Below are 18,496 nucleotides of genomic sequence, written 5' to 3' on the forward strand. Positions count from 1 at the left end.
CATTGAGATCATGATCTGAGCTGAAGTCAGACTGACTGAGCCACCCAGGTACTCTAATAACTGTTTAACTTTTTGAGAGAAACCACCAAACTGGTTTCCAAAGTGGCTGCACCATTGTATATTCCACTAGGAATTCCTTGCCATTTTTTGAATATGCCAGCCATGCACCTCCTTGCTCCCCAACTGCTTGCTTGAAGAGGTCGTCCTTTACAAAATTGTCACCCACCTTCACCCTCCCCATTGTCTTCCTCCCCTCCTGTGACTGTTGTCATTATTGACATCTCACGCTATGCATTTTTTATTTTATTTTCTCCCTTCATTAGAACATGAGCTTTGTTTGTTCATTGTATTGTTCCCAGCACAGTGCCCAGCACATAACATCTGTTCAAACAATGTTTGTGGAGTAACACATGAATGAAGACATGGATGGCACTCTGCTGGGGACACAGCGTACAGTATGGTGAAGCCTCAGAGAGGTGCCCTGAGCATCACCAAGGGCTCCTTACCTCCACTTGTCAAATCTGTCATGGGGGCTCAGTCCAGACCACTCATGCTTTCACCCTCATCAGCCAGGGTGACAGAGCATCAAACCTCTTCCCTAAGGAAGAGGGAAAAGGTGGGGGAAGCATGTTTGCTCACCACACAATCATTAAATGGGTCCACCTGTCAGGACACTGTCAGGCAACAGCTTAGTCAAGGACTTGAAAGGTGGCCATTGAAGAGGGCAGTAGACTGTGACATCAGTGCCCTGTATCATCAGCCCAGTCTGCCTCAGACACTGGATGTGAGAGCTGCTTGACAGGAAAGGATGCTGGCCTTTCCCAAGCCAGGAGTGAGGGACAAACCATCACAGCTGCAGAGCTGACCCGGTGGGTCTTTTACAGCCTCATCTCAGCTGGCCTCTGGGCACATTAGTCAGGATCCCTCAGTTGCAAGGGACAGAAATCAAGCTGAAGAGAAATAGTTCACTGGAGCATGTGGTACCTAGAAGTGCAGGGTTAGGATGCTGGGGACGAGCGACATGAATGTCCCCAGCTCTCTCACTCTGTCTTCTCTCCTATTTCTTTTCTTTGCATGTTGGTTTCACTCTCTCCTACCATGGATGAGCTTCTTCATGGCACAGGGAGCTTGGCTACAGAATTCAGCTTAGTGGCCCTGCTGCTCCCCTGCTGATGACACACTCACTGCCCTCATACATACACACAAGTAATCCATTCCCATCTGCCACTGTGGTCTGTACGGTTACACCAGAAAATCAGGCGGGCTTGTTGGTCTCTCGCAGAATGCCCTCCAGGTGCCAGGTACTTGGCAATATAATTTCTTTTAATCCACACAACTGCCCTGCAGAAAGATATATTGGTCAGGGCTTTTTCACCTCCCACTGACAAGAAGCCCAGCTCAAATTAGCTTAAGCCAAAAAGGGAGTTTATTGCTCACATAACTGATAAAAACAGGAGTGGACTTTAGGCATAGCTAGATCCAGGGAGACAGATTAGTTGGGCTGTCTCTCATTAGCTCCAGTTCTTTTATTATTATTATTTTATTTTATTTTAGAGACAGAGAGAGAATGCAAGAGGGGGAGAAGGGCAGAGGGAGAGAGAGAAAATCCTTAGTCAGCGTGGAGCCTGAAGGTGGACTCGACCCCACAACCGTGGCATCATGACATGAGCTGAAATTGAGAGCCAGACTGGGGACATACGGGAAAATACAGACTGGGGACAGTCGGTTAAGCCACCGACTTGGGCTCAGGTCATGATTTCGCAGTTTAAGCCCCACAAAATCTGTGCTGCTGGCTCAGAGCCTGGAGCCGGCTTTGGATCCTGTGTCTCCCTCTCTCTCTCTGCCCCTCCCCTGCTCATACTCTGTCTTTCTCTCTCTCTGAAAATTAAATAAACATTTTAAAAAATGTTAAAGAGTCAGACCAACTGAGCCACCCAGATACCCCTGCTCCAATTCTTTTTTTTTTTTTTAACGTTTTTATTTATTTTTGGGACAGAGAGAGACAGAGCATGAACGGGGGAGGGGCATAGAGAGAGGGAGACACAGAATCGGAAACAGGCTCCAGGCTCTGAGCCATCAGCCCAGAGCCTGACGCGGGGCTCGAACTCACGGACCGCGAGATCGTGACCTGGCTGAAGTCGGACGCTTAACCGACTGCGCCACCCAGGCGCCCCTAATTCTTTTTTTTTAAGGTTCCCCCCCACCCCCCAGTAATCTCCATGCCCAGTGGCACTCAAACTCACAGCCCTAAGATCAAGAGTCACATGTTCTTCCAACTGAGCCAGCCAGGTGCCCCTCATTAACTCCAGCTCTTAACCTGACTCCCCTCTGTATTGGCTCAGGAACATTCTGCCCACACAGCTGGAAAGATGCCCAAGGCATCCAAAGCCTGGATGGCCTTAACAGTCCTCAGTCCCAGGGGCAAGAGAGAGGCCTGCTCTCTGTGTGTAGAGGAAACTACTTGAGGATACTTGGGCTTCTAGAAGGTCACATATCTATTCAGTGGACATGGGAAGGGCAACTCTACTTGGCCAGGCCAGATCACATGCCACCCCTGCAGCCGGAAGATAAGATAGACCTATGGGCAGTGGTGCCACAAGAATTGGGAAGGAGCAAACAGACTGCATACGACCAGCTATTGTTGGTATAATTTTCCTATTGTACAAATTAGGAAACTGAGGCATGGGAAGATTAGGAAACTCACCAGGGCTAGAGACACAGCTGGGATTCAAACCTTTGTCTGTCTGCTCTTCCCAGAACATCACCCTACCCCTTTTTAAAGTGATATTGAAACATCACCTGATGAAGTAGAATCTTGTTGACAGCTGTATTGTTCCCAGCCCCTCTTGTGGCAGCTGTCACAGAGAGGATGCCCTGGGAGGAAGGGGTGGCCACACTCTCAGATTAAATTTTTTACAAGCCCTGCTCCATGATTGAAAGAGTCTCTAAGATCATTAACTCCTGTTGCCATACTGAATCACTGAGTCAGTAATCCATCACCTGGCCTCTGTTTGGACATTGCCCTTACAGGGAACTCACCACCTCTCAAGGTAGGCAACTTATTCCAGATTTGAACTAGTCTAATGGTTAGAAACATCCCCAATGATTAGAAACAGTGTAGTTTGGGCTGGCTCCTGATTGTTTGTCTTCATTCATCTGTAGGAAAGCTTTTGGATTATGAGTGGAGGAACAGACAGAATTCTCTAGAGGGGGAACCATCTAAATACTTGAAAGTTGTCATGCACCCCTTTTCCTCTAACCCACCCAGTCATCTCCCTAATTTCCTCAACTGCTTTCCACTAATAAGAATCTATGGTCTCAAGAGACCCTTTGAAAAATGTGGGCCTCAGCGGGTAGAGCACAGAACACAGCATCTCTCTCTTCCTGCACTGGTTTAAATAGAACTCAGTATCACTTGCTTTTTGGCAACCATGAAGCACTGTTGGCTTAAATTGGTTCTATGGGGTCAGCTGTTTGGCCACATCATCTCTCCATTATGGACAAGTGACACTGATTTTTATTTTAATCAGAAATGATGGGTTGGGGCACCTGGGTGGCTCCGTTGGTTAAGCACCTAACTCCTCATTTCAGCTCAGGTCATAATTCACAATTTGTGAGTTTGAACCCCATGTCTGGCTCTGTGCAGAGGCTGCTTGGGATTCTCTGTCTCCCTCTCTCTCTGCCCCTTCTCTGCTTGCATTCTCTCACTCTCCCTGTCTCTTAAACATAAGTAAGTAAACATTTAAAAGAAAAAAGAAAAGAAATGATAGATCAATCATGGTTTTTTCTTTTTTGCAAAAATGATAAAACCTATTTTAAAATTCATATAGAATTTCAAGGAACCCTAAATAGCCAAAAACAATCTTAAAAAGGAAGAAAACTCACGTTTCCCAATGTCAAAACATAGTACAAAATTACAGTGATTAAAACAGTGTGCTATCAGCATTAGGACAGATGTATAGACCAATGGAATAGAACTGAAAACCCCAAAATAAACCTTCACATCTATGGTCAATTGATTTTCCACAAAGGTGTGGAAACTATTCAATAGGAAAAGGAGAGTCTTTTCAACAAATGGTGCAGGGAAAACTGGATATCCACACTTAAATAATGAAGTTAGATTTTTACCTCATACTGTATATAAAAATTACTCAAAATAGATCAAAGACCTAAAATGTAAGAGCTCAAACTATAAAACTCTTAGACGAAATCATGGGAGAAAATCTTCATGGCCCTTAGATTTGGCAATGGCTTCTTAAATATGATACCAAAGCACAAGTGACAAAAGAAAAAAATAAATAAATTAGACTTCACAAAATTAAACACTTTTGTGCATCAAAAGACATTATCAAGAGAGTGAAAAAGCAACCAAAAGAATGGAAAAATCTTGCAAATCACATATCTGATAAGGGTGTAACATCCAGAACATATAAAGAACTACAACTCAATAACAGAGAGACAAATGTCCAATTTAAAAATGGGCAAAGAGGGGCGCCTGGGTGGCGCAGTCGGTTAAGCGTCCGACTTCAGCCAGGTCACGATCTCGCGGTCCATGAGTTCGAGCCCCGCGTCGGGCTCTGGGCTGATGGCTCAGAGTCTGGAGCCTGTTTCCGATTCTGTGTCTCCCTCTCTCTCTGCCCCTCCCCCGTTCATGCTCTGTCTCTCTCTGTCCCAAAAATAAATAAACCTTGAAAAAAAAAATTAAAAAAAAATAATAAATAAATAAATAAAAATGGGCAAAGAATCATGAATAGATAGTTAAAGAAGATATACAAATAACCAAAAAGCACATGAAAAAATGTTCAACATTATTAATCATTAGGGAAATGCAAATCAAAATCATAACTAGATACTACTTCATACCCACTAGGATGGCTAGAATTAAAACAAAACAATACCAAGTGTTGACAAGGATGTGGAGAAATTGGAGCACTTTCATATCCTGTTGGGAATCTAAAATGGTGCTGTCCTTCAAAAGGCTAAACAAAGAATTACCTTATGATCCAGGAATTCTACTCCTGGATATATACCCCTAAGAACTGAAAACAGGATTTAAACAGACAGTTGTAACCTATGTTGATTACAGCATTATTCACAATAGTTAAATGGTAGATACAACCTGAGTGTCCATCAACAGATGAATGAATAAACAAACTTTGGTTCATATGTACAAGAGAATATTATTCAGCCACAAAAAGAAACAAAGTTCTGATATATATTACAACATGGGTAAAACCTGAAGGCATTGTGCTAAGTGAAATAAACTAGATACAAAGGGACAAATATTGTATGATTCCACTCACATAGAATGTCTAGAATAGGAAAATTTTTAGATCCAGAAAGTAGGCTAGAGGTTACTAGGGGCTGAGGGAAGGGGGAAATGAGGAATTATTGCTTAATATGTGCAGTTTCTGTTTAGGATGATGAAAATGTTTTGGAAATAGATATTGCTGATGCACAAAATGTGAATGTACTTAATGCCACTGAACTGTACAATGAAAAATTATTAAAATGGTAAATTTTACATTATATATGTTTTACCACAATTAAAACTTTTTTACATGATTGGGGCACCTGAGTGGCTCAGTCAGTTAAGCATCTGACTCTTGATTTTGGTTCAGGTCATGATCTCAGGGTTTGTGGGTTTGAGCCACTTGGGATTCTTTCTCTCTCTGCTCTTCCCCCAATTTCTCTCTCTCTCTCTCCCTCTCTCTCTCTCAATAAAGAAATAAACTTAGAAAAATGTTTTTACATGATTAAAATGGCAATTTTTATGTTGTATATATTTTACCTCAGTTAAAAAAAAAGGTAATGGGTCAGCACTGCTGCAAGGTCATAAAATACCTTCAATGTGAACTTGAAAAAGGGTCCTCTTCCTCTGGGTGAAATTGAGTGGAGTGCCTTCATTTTAGCTCCCATTTAGTCTCTCAACCTGTAAGATGCATTTGGGGAGTGAACAGCCTATGCAACCATACATGGTGACCATGTGCTACATTTTCTATTTCTGTCTGTTTCTGGTTGGTGAAAATCATGTTGGGTCTTCATTCTGTTATCCAATATAGTTGCCATCTCCCCCAGTTTGGTGATACCTACAGAGCTGATACTATGCCATCTTCCACACCATTGATTGAAAAGTCAAACTGGGCAGAACTCTGTGGCTCCTCAGTAGAGCCCTCCTGCCAGACTTCTACTGACTTGGACTAACACCCTTAGGGTATGACAGTCTAACTGCCACTCGTCCTACTTGTGCCTCTGGAATAATACATATATCATCATGCTGTGTCCTGCCTCCTTCCTCGCTAGTATTCTCCACATTTTCCCACATTGTCCTCAAAGATTTCTTGAGAACTAGATCAAAGTCTTCACCAAACTCCAGACACAGGGTATCTCCTTCATCTGCCAGTCTGGATATCCTATTACAAAAGAAAATGAGATTTTTTTTTGGCCTGCATGCATCTTTAAGGGGATGGGATAAAGCAGGGAAATGGTTTCCCAATTTGAGCATGGCTAAAAATAACCTGGAGGGTGACTGTTAGGCTCTGCCCAAAGAGATTCAGATTCAGGAGGTCTGAGTGGGGCCCCAGCACTTGTATTTCTGGTAAGTTCTCAGTGATGGTAAAGCGTGGTCCAGAGACCACGTTTTGAGAACCACTGATGTATGGGGGCAAAGGAAATGCTTTGGAGTCAGGTAGACCTTAACTTGTTTGCATGTCAGTTTCTTTGAAATCAACATAGTAATCCCACCTAATATGGTAGCTGTGGATTAAAAAGAGAATGCATAGAAACACTTAGCTTGGTGCCTAGCACATAAGTGATCAATAAACATTGACATATTAATATATCTCGTAATGAATCTGGGCTGGCTGCTTTTCTGAGCCACTCACACACCATTGCTAGATCATCCATCTGCACATTGGAGCAGGGGGTTGGTCAGTTACTGGCCTCAGTTTTTCTTGGGTTAATCTGGGTAGTGGGTAGGTTTCAAAATTGGTTACCTGAAGAAAGTGGATTGATTAACTAAGAAAGAAGAGAAGAGAATAAACCCTTCAAGTGGGAGGAAGGAGCCCTGGCTGAACTGGGGGAGGATTCCTCTACCCTCTGTTTCTCTTTTGTCTCTTAGCTGGTTACTTATAATACTGTCAGAATCTTACTTTCCAAAGCCCATTCATAGATAGCAAGTCAAGAAGATGGGTGCCCAGCCAAGCCTGGCTCCCAGGCAGGGCAAACCTCTGCCCTAGATGGATGGGACTCCCAAAGCAGACCTCTGCCTCACCCTGAGCATCCTCATTCCTGCCACACCTCAGATGCTGGGCTTCCTGCCTTACTCTTGAGATGCATGTTTCAAAACTGAGATGTCACAATATTCTGTGTTTGTTCCTGCCTGGTGCTTCTGTCTCAGTGGCAGTCCCCAGGCTCAGAGGTTGAGTAGGACTGATGGACAGAGCCAGCCAGGCAGCAGATTCATCCACCACCTCTACTCCCCTCTCCCAAGTCCACAGGCCTAGGCCTGAGAGGCCCCTCCCACCTCCCCCTTGCCCCCCCCCCCCCCCCAAATCTCCCAAGCTCTGAAAGGAGAAAAATGTCCAAAACCTCCAAGAACTGTAGGAGCAGAGCCTGCCCCAGAACATGCTTCTCAGTACCTGCTGCAGGTACAACAAAGCAGTGGCTCTGGGGCTAGACTGCTTCTTTGTTGGCTCTGCAACCATGGATATGTTAACAAAGCTCCTGATACAACGCAGTTTCCTCTTTTGTCAAATTGAAGCTAATGATCTTACCTGCCTCAGAATTGCCGAGAAGATTAAATGATTTTTTATGGCTAGTGCTTAGGACAGATCCTGACACATGGGAAACTCTTAGTAATATTGATTTCATTACTAGTAGTTTCTGGGCCAGAGTTTTTTAAACTAATGGTATTTCCCCATCTGTAGTGGGTTCAACCGTGTCTCCCTCTCCCAAAGGTATATCTAAGTCCCATCCCCTGGTACCTGTGAAAATGACCTTATTTGGGTCGGCTGTTAAGGATCTCAAGGTGATATCACCCTGGATTTAGAGTGGGCCTTAAATGTAATGAGTGGTGTCCTTACAAGAGAAAGGACACAAAGAGAGGCACAGAGTCAAAAAGGCCATGTGAAGAACAGATTTATGCCTGCCACAAGCCAAAGAAGTGGAGCCATCGGAAGCTGGAATGAGGAAGGGAAGATTCTTCTTTAGAATTTTCAGAGGGAGTGTGGCTCTACAGGCAACTTGATCCCCAACTCTGGTCTGCATAACTGTGAGAGAAAAAATGACTATCATTTATTTATTTTTTTCAACGTTTTTTATTTATTTTTGGGACAGAGAGAGACAGAGCATGAACGGGGGAGGGGCAGAGAGAGAGGGAGACACAGAATCGGAAACAGGCTCCAGACTCTGAGCCATCAGCCCAGAGCCCGACGCGGGGCTCAAACTCACGGACCGCGAGATCGTGACCTGGCTGAAGTCGGACGCTTAACCGACTGCGCCACCCAGGCGCCCCAAATGACTATCATTTAAAGCACCAGGTCTGTGGTGAGTTGTCACGGCAGCCCTGGGAAATGAATACACCTTTCTTTCCGATTGTCCAGAGGCCCTGCCCAGGCTCACTCTCTCTTGCAAGGGTCTGTTCACATTTCTCTCTCCTCCTAGCAAAAACACCCACCTCTTGGGGAAATTTACCTTGATGTGAAGTGGAAAAAAATATGATAATTTAGCTAAAAAAAAAGTCTTTCCCTCTGAGCATTAAAAACTTTCCCTCACACGCCTGCATTCCAAATGAAGCTTTCTTGGTGGAATGTGGGTCTGAAGATTTTCAAGGCCTTCTTGGTCTCCCTGGCTGGGCTGGCTCACTCTGCAGAGGGCACTTCTGCCCAAACACTGACCAGACCAAAAGGTCATGAGAAACGTCTTTGTGCTGCTTGGTCTGTAGGGCAGGCTTGGTACATCATTGTCCAAATAAATATTTATTGACTTAAGAGATAAGGGATGGGTTTTGCTGATGTCCCCACCTTTACCATAGTCTTAGAAAATTCCATGAGAAGTGAAAACATGTCCATACCCAGAGTTGTACACAAATGTTTAGAGAGGCTTTATTTACAATAGCCAAATCTGGAAACGATACAAATTCCATCAATGGGTGACTGAATAAACAAATGGTGGTATATCCCTATAGTGGTATACTACTCAGCAATAAAAAGGACTAATCTATTCACCAGTATAGGTGAATCTCAGAGTCATTATGCTGAATGGAAGAAGCCAGACACAAAAGAGTACATACTATACTATTCCATTTACATGTAATTCTAGAGAACAGAAAATTAATCTATCGTGACAGGAAGACTAGAAGCTGCCTGGGGCTGGGGTAGAGGAAAGACTGGCTGCAAAGGGGCAGGAGGGGACTCTTGAGGGTGATGGAAATATTCTGCATCTTGATCACGGTTATGGTTACACTGATGTATACATTTATCAGAACTCATCAAATCAATACTTTAAATGGGTTCAGTTTATTGTATGTAAATTATATCTCAATAAAGTTGATTAAAAAGAAAACTCTGTAAGCTGTGGGCCCTAAATACTACATCCTCTACTTCAATAAAAATAGAATATGCATCTTGCATGTGGAGAAGTCTACTTTTTTTTTTTTTTTAATTTTTTTTTTTTCAACGTTTATTTATTTTTGGGACAGAGAGAGACAGAGCATGAAGGGGGGAGGGGCAGAGAGAGAGGGAGACACAGAATCGGAAGCAGGCTCCAGGCTCTGAGCCATCAGCCCAGAGCCCGACGCGGGGCTCGAACTCACGGACCGCGAGATCGTGACCTGGCTGAAGTCGGACGCTTAACCGACTGCGCCACCCAGGCGCCCCGAGAAGTCTACTTTTAAAAAAAAATTTTTAATGTTTATTTTTGAGAGAGAGAGAGACAGAGCATTAGTAGAGGAAGGGTAGAAAGAGAGAGGGAGACACAGAATCCAAAACAGGCTCCAGGCTCTGAGCTGTCAGCAGAGATGGATACGGGGCTCAAACTCAGGAACAGCGAGCTCATGACCTAGGCCAAAGTTGGATGCTCAACTGAGTCACCCAGGTGCCTCGAGAATTTATTTAGACAACAGATATGTATTGAACACCAGCCCAGTGTGTGGGCATCTGGTTGGCACTGGGAGGTCCATAATGTAGGGTGTGCCCTCAGGAGGCCAGGGCTGAAACAGAGCTTGCCAATTTCCCAAAGACAGATGAGCTAGGATGAAAAGAATGTGCCAAGGGAAAAGAATGTGTCATCAGTGCTACCTTGACTGAGATGCTTGTTACAAGTATTAAAAATGCCTGGGCTCCATCCCTGACTTAGAAATGCTGAAAAGGCCTAGGAATCTTTGTTTTATTTTTTTATTTTTTTTATTTTTTTTTTTTTTCAACGTTTATTTATTTTTGGGAGAGAGAGACAGAGCATGAACGGGGGAGGGGCAGAGAGAGGGAGACACAGAATCGGAAACAGGCTCCAGGTTCTGGGCCATCAGCCCAGAGCCTGACGCGGGGCTCGAACTCACGGACCGCGAGATCGTGACCTGGCTGAAGTCGGACGCTTAACCGACTGCGCCACCCAGGCGCCCCAGGAATCTTTGTTTTTAATAAGTGTCCCAGGGAAATCTTCACATTGGGTAAATTTAGAGAAAATGGTCTCTATTTCAGGCAGAGGTGGGAATCACACCGCCCCCCCCCCCCCCCAATTTAGAGGACTTTGAACTAGAAGGGCCTGTGAAGGGTAACCCTTCCCACCCACCTACCTACCTACCTCTGGCCAATGGGAATCTGCCAACTCCTTCTTCCTCTCTGCTCCTGGAGTCTCAGCCTGTCTACCAGAAATTCCCCTGTTTAGTTAACTCTCTCCCCCTTCAGAAGCTCCTGACTTTTTGGTCCATCTTGGGAAAAATAGAAAAAAGTTCCCTCTCCCCAAATCCCACTATCTTTCAGAAGGGTAAATGTTTTATTAAGCAGTTCTGCAACTTGGGTCAAACATGTCGGTCCTTTGACTAGGCAGTGTTTCTGCTCCTCTGGCCTGAGAATTCAATGCTAACCTAACCTAGTGAACACATTCCCCATGGTCAGAGTGGTAGGTGTGAAGCTGTTGGAGGGGGTGGGGGGGATTCCTTCCTCTGTGCATTCAGGCCACAGGGAGAGGTGGTCACCATGTCAATGAGCACTCTCTACTCTGCAAGCAGACATTTTGTTTTCATGAGCAAAACCCCAACACATCAGGAGGATGTGTGGTAGCGGTGGGGACACAACATTCAGAAAAGTTCTATGTCACAGCTAGAGATCACCCAGTACCTCAGGGTCAGCAGCTAGACACCCTTCCCAAAGTTGGCCAGGACTTTGGGCAAAAGGCAAGCATTCAGGCCTTAGCTGCTATCCTTCTCCCAGAAGAGGAAAACTGTCCCCTCTTTGAAAACATGCCATGGTGACCATATTTTAAAATCCCAAATCAGGGGGCACCTGGGTGGCTCAGTCAGGTCATTACCTCTCAGTTTGTGAGTTCGAGCCCTGAACTGGGTTTGCTGCTGTCAGCTCAGAGTCTGGAGCTTACTTCAGATCCTGGTCGTCCCCACCCCCCCCCACCCCCCACCCCCCGCCATTCCCCTGCTCTCTCTCTCTTTCTCTCAAAAATAAATAAACATTAAAAAATAGGGGTACCTGGGGGGCTCAGTCAGTTAAGTGTCAAACCCTTGGTTTCGGCTCAGGTCATGATCTCACAGTTTGTGAATTCAGGCCTGTGTTGGGATCCTCACTGACAGTGCAGAGCCTGCTTAGGATTCTCTCTCTCTGACCCTCCCCTGTTCATGTGCTGGCACACATTCTCTCTCTGTCAAAATAAATAAACTTTTTTTAAAAACCTATAAAAATAAATAAAATAAAATAAAATAAAATAAAACAAAATAAAATCCCAAATCACGACATCATGCTTGATAAAAAAAATTTGTAGATTGATTGATGCAAAAAGTCAATCAAAGTTAAACATATATAAATTATGTTGTAGTTACATACAGAATAAATTATATTTCTGGAAAAGAATGCAATCAAGGCAAGACACTGTCTTGAAAATCTAGGCCAGTGATTCTAAATGGGGGTGATTTTGACTCCCAAGGGATATTTGGCAATGCTTGGAGACATTTTTGGTTTTTACAACCTAGGGTAGGGATGAGACCAGGAATGCTGCCAAACGTTCCACAAGAGGACAGCTCCACAACAAAGGATCAGCCAGTCTAAATGTCAGCCTGTGCCCAGGTCGAAAAACCCTGGTCTAGGCTCTCTGGTGCTGTACCTGTGGACCCCAGGGTGTTGGCCCTGGCATTGGTTTCTGTCCTACTTACTTTGGTCCTGGCCTTGGCGTTGTTGTCAGAAGGGAGAGGCTTGGGACCCCTTGGCTCTCTGCTGCTTCCTCTCTTGTCAGCAGATATAAGGAGGCAACTGCCTTTGAAGAGGTGCCCAGGAACCAACCCAAGCATGATGAGAGTCAGGCAAGGTGTTGCATGAGTATCTCCCCTGGAAGAGCGTCCAGAGCAGAGACCAGCTGCAGCAAGGGGCAGGAAGGAGCACTGGATTTGAAGGGTTCTAGTTCTGCTTGACTCTGCTTCTGACTTGGTCACTTAATCTCTGCGCTTCAGTTTCTTCAGTTCCTCCTCTGGGCACAGGTGCCTGTTCTTGCCTTCCTCACAGGGTTGTTGTGAGGGTCAGGGGAGATGAAGGGTGTGACTGGGTTTTGGAAAACTCAAAGGTCAGGCAGTACCAACCCACCGAGCAGCCTGTGTGTGTGGATACAGGAGTTTCCCAGGTGGCCAGCAAGAGGTGGGAGGATAACTCTGGGCTGAGAGATCAGAATGAGTAGCCTGTGGGGTTACAAACAACCAGGTACTAACGGAAGGAGAAGGAGGGGATGGAGAAGGAGGGGATGGGGGTGGCTGGCAGCACAGTGCTGGGCAGCAGATGGAGCCTTCGTTTGAGGATTCTGTTTTCTTTTGTAGCTCTCACACAGAGGGGGCAGGTGCTGTATAGCTGTCCAGGAGTCCCAAAGTTTTTAGGAATTTAGGAATTTGGAAAAAAAAGTTTCTTACTTATAAAACTTTCCTAATTTCTCCCTTTTTTTTTAAAGTTTTTTTTTTTTTTTTTTTACTGTTTATTTATTTTTGAGACAGAGACAGAGCGTGAACAGGGGAGGGGCAGAGAGAGAGGGAGACACAGAATCTGAAACAGGCTCCAGGCTCTGAGCTGTCAGCACAGAGCCTGACGCAGGGTTCGAACCCACGAACTGTGAGATCATGACCTGAGCCGAAGTCGGATGCTTAACTGACTGAGACACCCAGGTGCCCCCTAATATCTCTTAATCCATAATCTTTGGCTATGGTTTTCTTTTCATGCACATGTGTGGGAGAGAACATCTAGTTTGTTCCCACAAATTTCTGTTGTTAGATATTTAATTTTGTTCCAACTAATGTTCATTATAGACCTTTCAGTTATTCCAAATTTGTGCCAATATATACAACATAGAGAAGAAATAGCTACAAAAGAATTAGAAATTTAAAACTAGATTTAAAACACCTTAAAAAGGTGGACAGAAACGCTTAAAGATATCTAAAGGTTGCAAAACCACTTCACAAGGAACTAAAAATATGAATATGTTCAGAACATCAGCTGTGGGTGTAAGTGTTCATCACTTCACAACCATGCTCCTAATCAACCTGCATTGGGCCAACAACACAGCACTCACTCACTCCAGCATCTCCTTCCCGAGGTTGACCTATAGCACATGTGGCCTGAACCCTTGAACTACACAGGGGTTAGAGGCACCCACCCCTGCACAGTCGAAAATCTGCCAATAACTTTCGGCTCCCCCAAAACTTACTATTAATAACCTACTGTTGACCAGAGGCTTATGGTAACACAAACAGTCGGTTAATATATATTTTGTTTGTTATATATATTATTTACTGTAATCTTACAATATAGTAAGCTAGAAAAAAGAAAATGTTACTAAGAAAATTGTAAGGACAAGAAAATACATTTACAGTACTGTGCTGTATTTATTAAAGAAAAAAATCCATATATAAGTGGACCTGCACAGTTCAAATCCTTGTTAAGGATGTAAGTAGAAATGAGCATGTGTGTGTATAAATTTTTTTAGAGGCGGCAGTGGAGTATAGTGGTTGTACTTTCTGCCCAGAAATTACAAAGAGACCCCTATTTACCAGCAGTATAACCCTGGGGCTGTTACTCAATTTCTCTTGACTTTGGTTTTTTCATCTGTAAGAGATGGATAATAACGATGGTATGTGAGAGGGACACTGAAGCCAGCCAGAGAAAGAGCTCCCAATGGCTAAAACTGGAACAATTTGAATGACACAATAAACAACATAAAACTGGATTTTAACCCAAAGTATAAAATAAGTATTCATGAGGTTGTACTGATATAAATAAATGACTAGATGCATAAAGAAACGTTAAAGAAGAGATAAATCTACTGTGAAGAATTCCAAATACTGTTTGTAGATGCTCTTCCCTCAAGGAGGCCAGTGTAACCCCACTCCTGACACTCCAGCTATGCACGGTGACTTCCTCCCAACTACTGCAGGGGAGGGGAGAACAGAGGAACTTAATAGGAGAAACCTAGCAAACACTCAGCCAGGTGGTCAAGGTCAACATCATTAGTGATAAGTCATCTTGATAATACAAACCTTTGATAGGATGTGATGAGAAGGGCACTTCACCTCTGAGGCCTTCCTCCCCCAAATCCATAAGCCTAGTCTAGTCATGAGGGAAACATCAGACAAACCCCAATCAAGGGGGGTCCTACAAAATACCTGACTGACACTCCTTAAAACTGTCAAGGTCATCAAAAACAAGGAAAGTTGGAGAAACTGTCTCAGCAGAGAGTGGCCTAAGGAGACATGACTAAGTGTAATGTGATATCCTGGATGGGATCCTGGAACAGAAAAAGGATATTAAGTTAAGACTAGGGGAATCTGAATAAAGTATGTGTGGACTTTAATTAATAATAATGTAAAATATCTATTCGTTGTGACAATTATATTAATGTAAGATGCTAACAATAAGGGAAACTAGTGTGAGCAATATGGGAATTCTACGTACTATCTTTGCAACTTTTCCATAAATCTATTCTAAAATAAAAAGTTTATTTTAAAAAGTGGATAATAGGGGCACCTGGCTGGCTCAGTCAGAAGAGCATGTGACTCTTGAGCTCGGGGTCGTGAGTTCAAGCCCCATGTTGGGTGTAGAGATTACTTAAATAAATAAAACTTAAAAAAAAATTAAAAGTGGATAATAGTGTTTATGTTATGTTGTTGCTTTCAGTAAGGGAATTTATATCAAGCATTTAGCATACTGGCATATGACAAGTGTTTAAAGTTAGTTATTACTTATCATTATTGTTCCTATTTCTATTTTTCTTATTAAAAATAGCAATACAGGGATGCCTGGGTGGCTCAGTCAATTAATTATTAATTAATTTCAATTAATTAATTTCAGCTCAGGTCATGATCTCATAGTTTGTGAGTTCGAGCCCTGCATTGGGCTCTGCACTGACAGAGCAGAGCCTGCTTGGGATTCTCTCTCTCTCTCTCTCTCTCTCTTTCCACCCCTTCCCCACTTGTGCGCTCTCTCTCTCTCTCTCAAAATAAATAAATAAACATATATATATATATATATGTATGTAATAGCAAAACATACTCATAATAGAAAATTTTACATACAAAGAAAAACATAAGCCAAAGAAAATAAGGAAGAATATCCACAATCTTACCCTGTCTGAGACAACTACCAATCACACCTTGCTGTGGGTCCCTTCAGATATGATTAACTGTAAAATTTCGATCACACCATATATACAATTTGGTATACATTGGTATATATTTGGTATATATGGTGGCCATAATTCAGTTAAGTAATTTTTGTTGCTTTGTTACAACTCTTTGCTCTTACAAGTACTCAAGAACATAAGTAATGGGCTAAATATTAGTTAGGGAGAAAAAAGAAAACCCTGAAAAATTATAAAAACTGGGCACTAATGCTTAAATATGCACAAAGGGTATTCAATGGTTCATCAAAACAACCCTCATCTGAAAAGCCAATAACTGACTTTTCTACATCTATTTTGTTTCATAATTTTAAAAAAGTATTTTCTAAAAGTAAAGAAAAAAAGAAGATAATCTAGCAAAATGTTGACACTAGTTATCTGTTTTGTTTCCTTTGCATCTGGCTCTTGACTGCCAGATTGTCTACAAGGAGGATATTTTACTCTAAAGCAGCAGGAGTAGAATCCAGGATGATGGCAAGGCTGTCTTCAGCCTCTCAGCTGGGCTCCTGGGCGGCTAAGTGGGTTTGAGACAGAGCCCCTCAGTACAGGCCCTCTGGGTGGGTGAGGCCTCCAGTGGTGTGTAGGGACATGCTGGCAAATTTTAGGCGCTGTCCATAAGAGGGAAGGATGATATAGAAGGTAGCACTACTGCTCTTTCCAGAAACCCAGAGAAACCAGAGTGCCTGCTCTCTTATTCGGTGGCCCCTTCCCATTTACTAGAGCCAGCTCATTTGATCCTCCCACAGTCTGGGAAGCAGGTAGACTCCTCTCCCCTGCACTCGATCTGCTCTTCCTGAGGTCCCCGGTGACCTCTAATTGCCCCCCTCCCCTAATCATTTACACTCTCCTCCTTGACACCTTTGCCAGTATTTTACATTGCTGACCTCTCCCTTGCTCTTTTTCTGCCAGGACTGCACTGTGTCTTAGACAACTCTAACCGGCTCTTCTTGGGCTGCATCGCTGCTTTCCTTTCTCCTTTCCCACACCTTCCAGACTCTTCTCTGGGCTTCCTTCTTTTCTCTTTCTAGGAATTCGCCCTTAGTGGCCTTATCGACTACCAGTATAAGCCCCCCACCATGCACTGATGTGTTCGAAATCTTTAGCCCCTGTATTTCGACTTTTTTTTAAATGTTTTTTATTTTATTTTTGAGAGGTGAGGAGGGGCAGAGAGACAGAAGGAGACAGAAGATCCAAAGCGGGCTCTGTGCTGACACCAGATAGCCCAATGCGGGGCTCAAACTCACAAACAGTGAGATCATGACCTGAGCCAAAGTTGGATGTTTAATCGACTGAGCCACCCAGGTGCCCAGATACCCTGTATTTCCAACTTCAGTCTTGTCATGACTGAAAGGAACCTCTGGCTGGCTTAAGCAGAGAGGGGATTTATTAGAAGGATGGATCCACTCACCATCTTGAAGGAAAGGCTGAAGATCCAGGCTTAGAAATGATGGAGGCTGGAGCAGTTCTGGGAGCCAAGCAGTTGGTGCAGGTGAATAACTCCTTCAGGGCATGAAGACTGAAGAATGTAGGATAAGAATGTTACCTACCATGTAGCGTTTGTTGAATCTTAAGTGATTGGTACAGATAAGCAAGTTGAGGCCCCATAACATAATTAAATTCCCTTTCCTTTCATTCTTCCTGCCATTATGCTCAAGATGAGAATTCTGGGAAGACACCATCTAATATGATCTTGGTTGGGGCAGACAGATCCCCTTCACTGACAATCCCACCAAAATCCTCAGTGGAAATGATTCTTTCCCCTAAAACTATACTAGGGTTCTTTTTATTATTTTTTTTTTTTAAGGTTTATTCATTTTTGAGAGACAGAGTGTGAGCAGGGCAGGGGCAGAGAGAGAGACACACACAGAATCTGAAACAGGCTCCAGACTCTGAGCTGTCAGCGCAGAGACCGATTTGGGGCTCGAACCCATGAACCGTGAGATCATGACCTGAGCTGAAGTCAGACGCTTAACCTATGGAGCCACCCAGGTGCCCCTATACTGGGGTTCTGCACATGAAAAGGGGGAGTGGACTCAGGGGATGCAAAATGACAAATGTTTAACATATTCCTGCCCAGAAACGTCCTTAACTCCTGCCTCTTTCCTGCTCCACTTCTCCTAAATACTATTCTAATAAATTCCCTGCCTGCATAAGTGATCTCCTTGCTGCCACTCTTCACCCCAAAATCTTCCCACCCCACCACTAGTCATCTTCTAAAATACAAATCTGATTAGCCCAGCTCTGTTCCCTCCTAAAAACCTGTTATGGCTTCCCCATTGACCTTAGATAAAGGTGTGGGATTTTTTTTGTCTCAATTCAACTTTTATTACCCTCATTATACACAGATGTGTAAACAAAAGCTTTTTATCAGCTAACTACATGAAAAGATATATATTGTACGTAATTCATGTGATCCAATAAGGGCAAAAGCAGAGGACTAGAGTTTTCCCCTTAAGAAGAAAAAATTCAGATCTATGAAAAGGACAATGCTAGTTTTAAAAAACTGTGTTTACTTACAAGCATTCAGAATGTCAACCAAACAGCTGCAACTTTTTTTCCCCCCCAACTGCAGAATGAACAGAAAAACATTTCACAGAAGTTGCATCAAAAACAACTAAAGATG

General features: G+C 43.5%; 1 long non-coding RNA gene across 1 annotated transcript; it reads right to left on the reverse strand.

Moving 5' to 3' along the window:
- Nucleotides 1-254: 254 nt before the first annotated feature.
- LOC147574223 (uncharacterized) lies at nucleotides 255-17,595 on the reverse strand. The gene is made up of 3 exons (XR_015244031.1): nucleotides 17,282-17,595; nucleotides 5,845-6,413; nucleotides 255-1,341 (listed from the first exon to the last, which is right to left on the reverse strand). It is a non-coding gene; the product is annotated as an uncharacterized LOC147574223 (long non-coding RNA).
- Between the last annotated feature and the right edge of the window lie 901 nt (nucleotides 17,596-18,496).

Source organism: Puma concolor, chromosome E1 (genome assembly GCF_028749965.1).
Source record: "Puma concolor isolate L17-30 chromosome E1, mPumCon1.1.hap2, whole genome shotgun sequence".
In the NCBI taxonomy this organism is placed as follows: domain Eukaryota; kingdom Metazoa; phylum Chordata; class Mammalia; order Carnivora; family Felidae; genus Puma; species Puma concolor.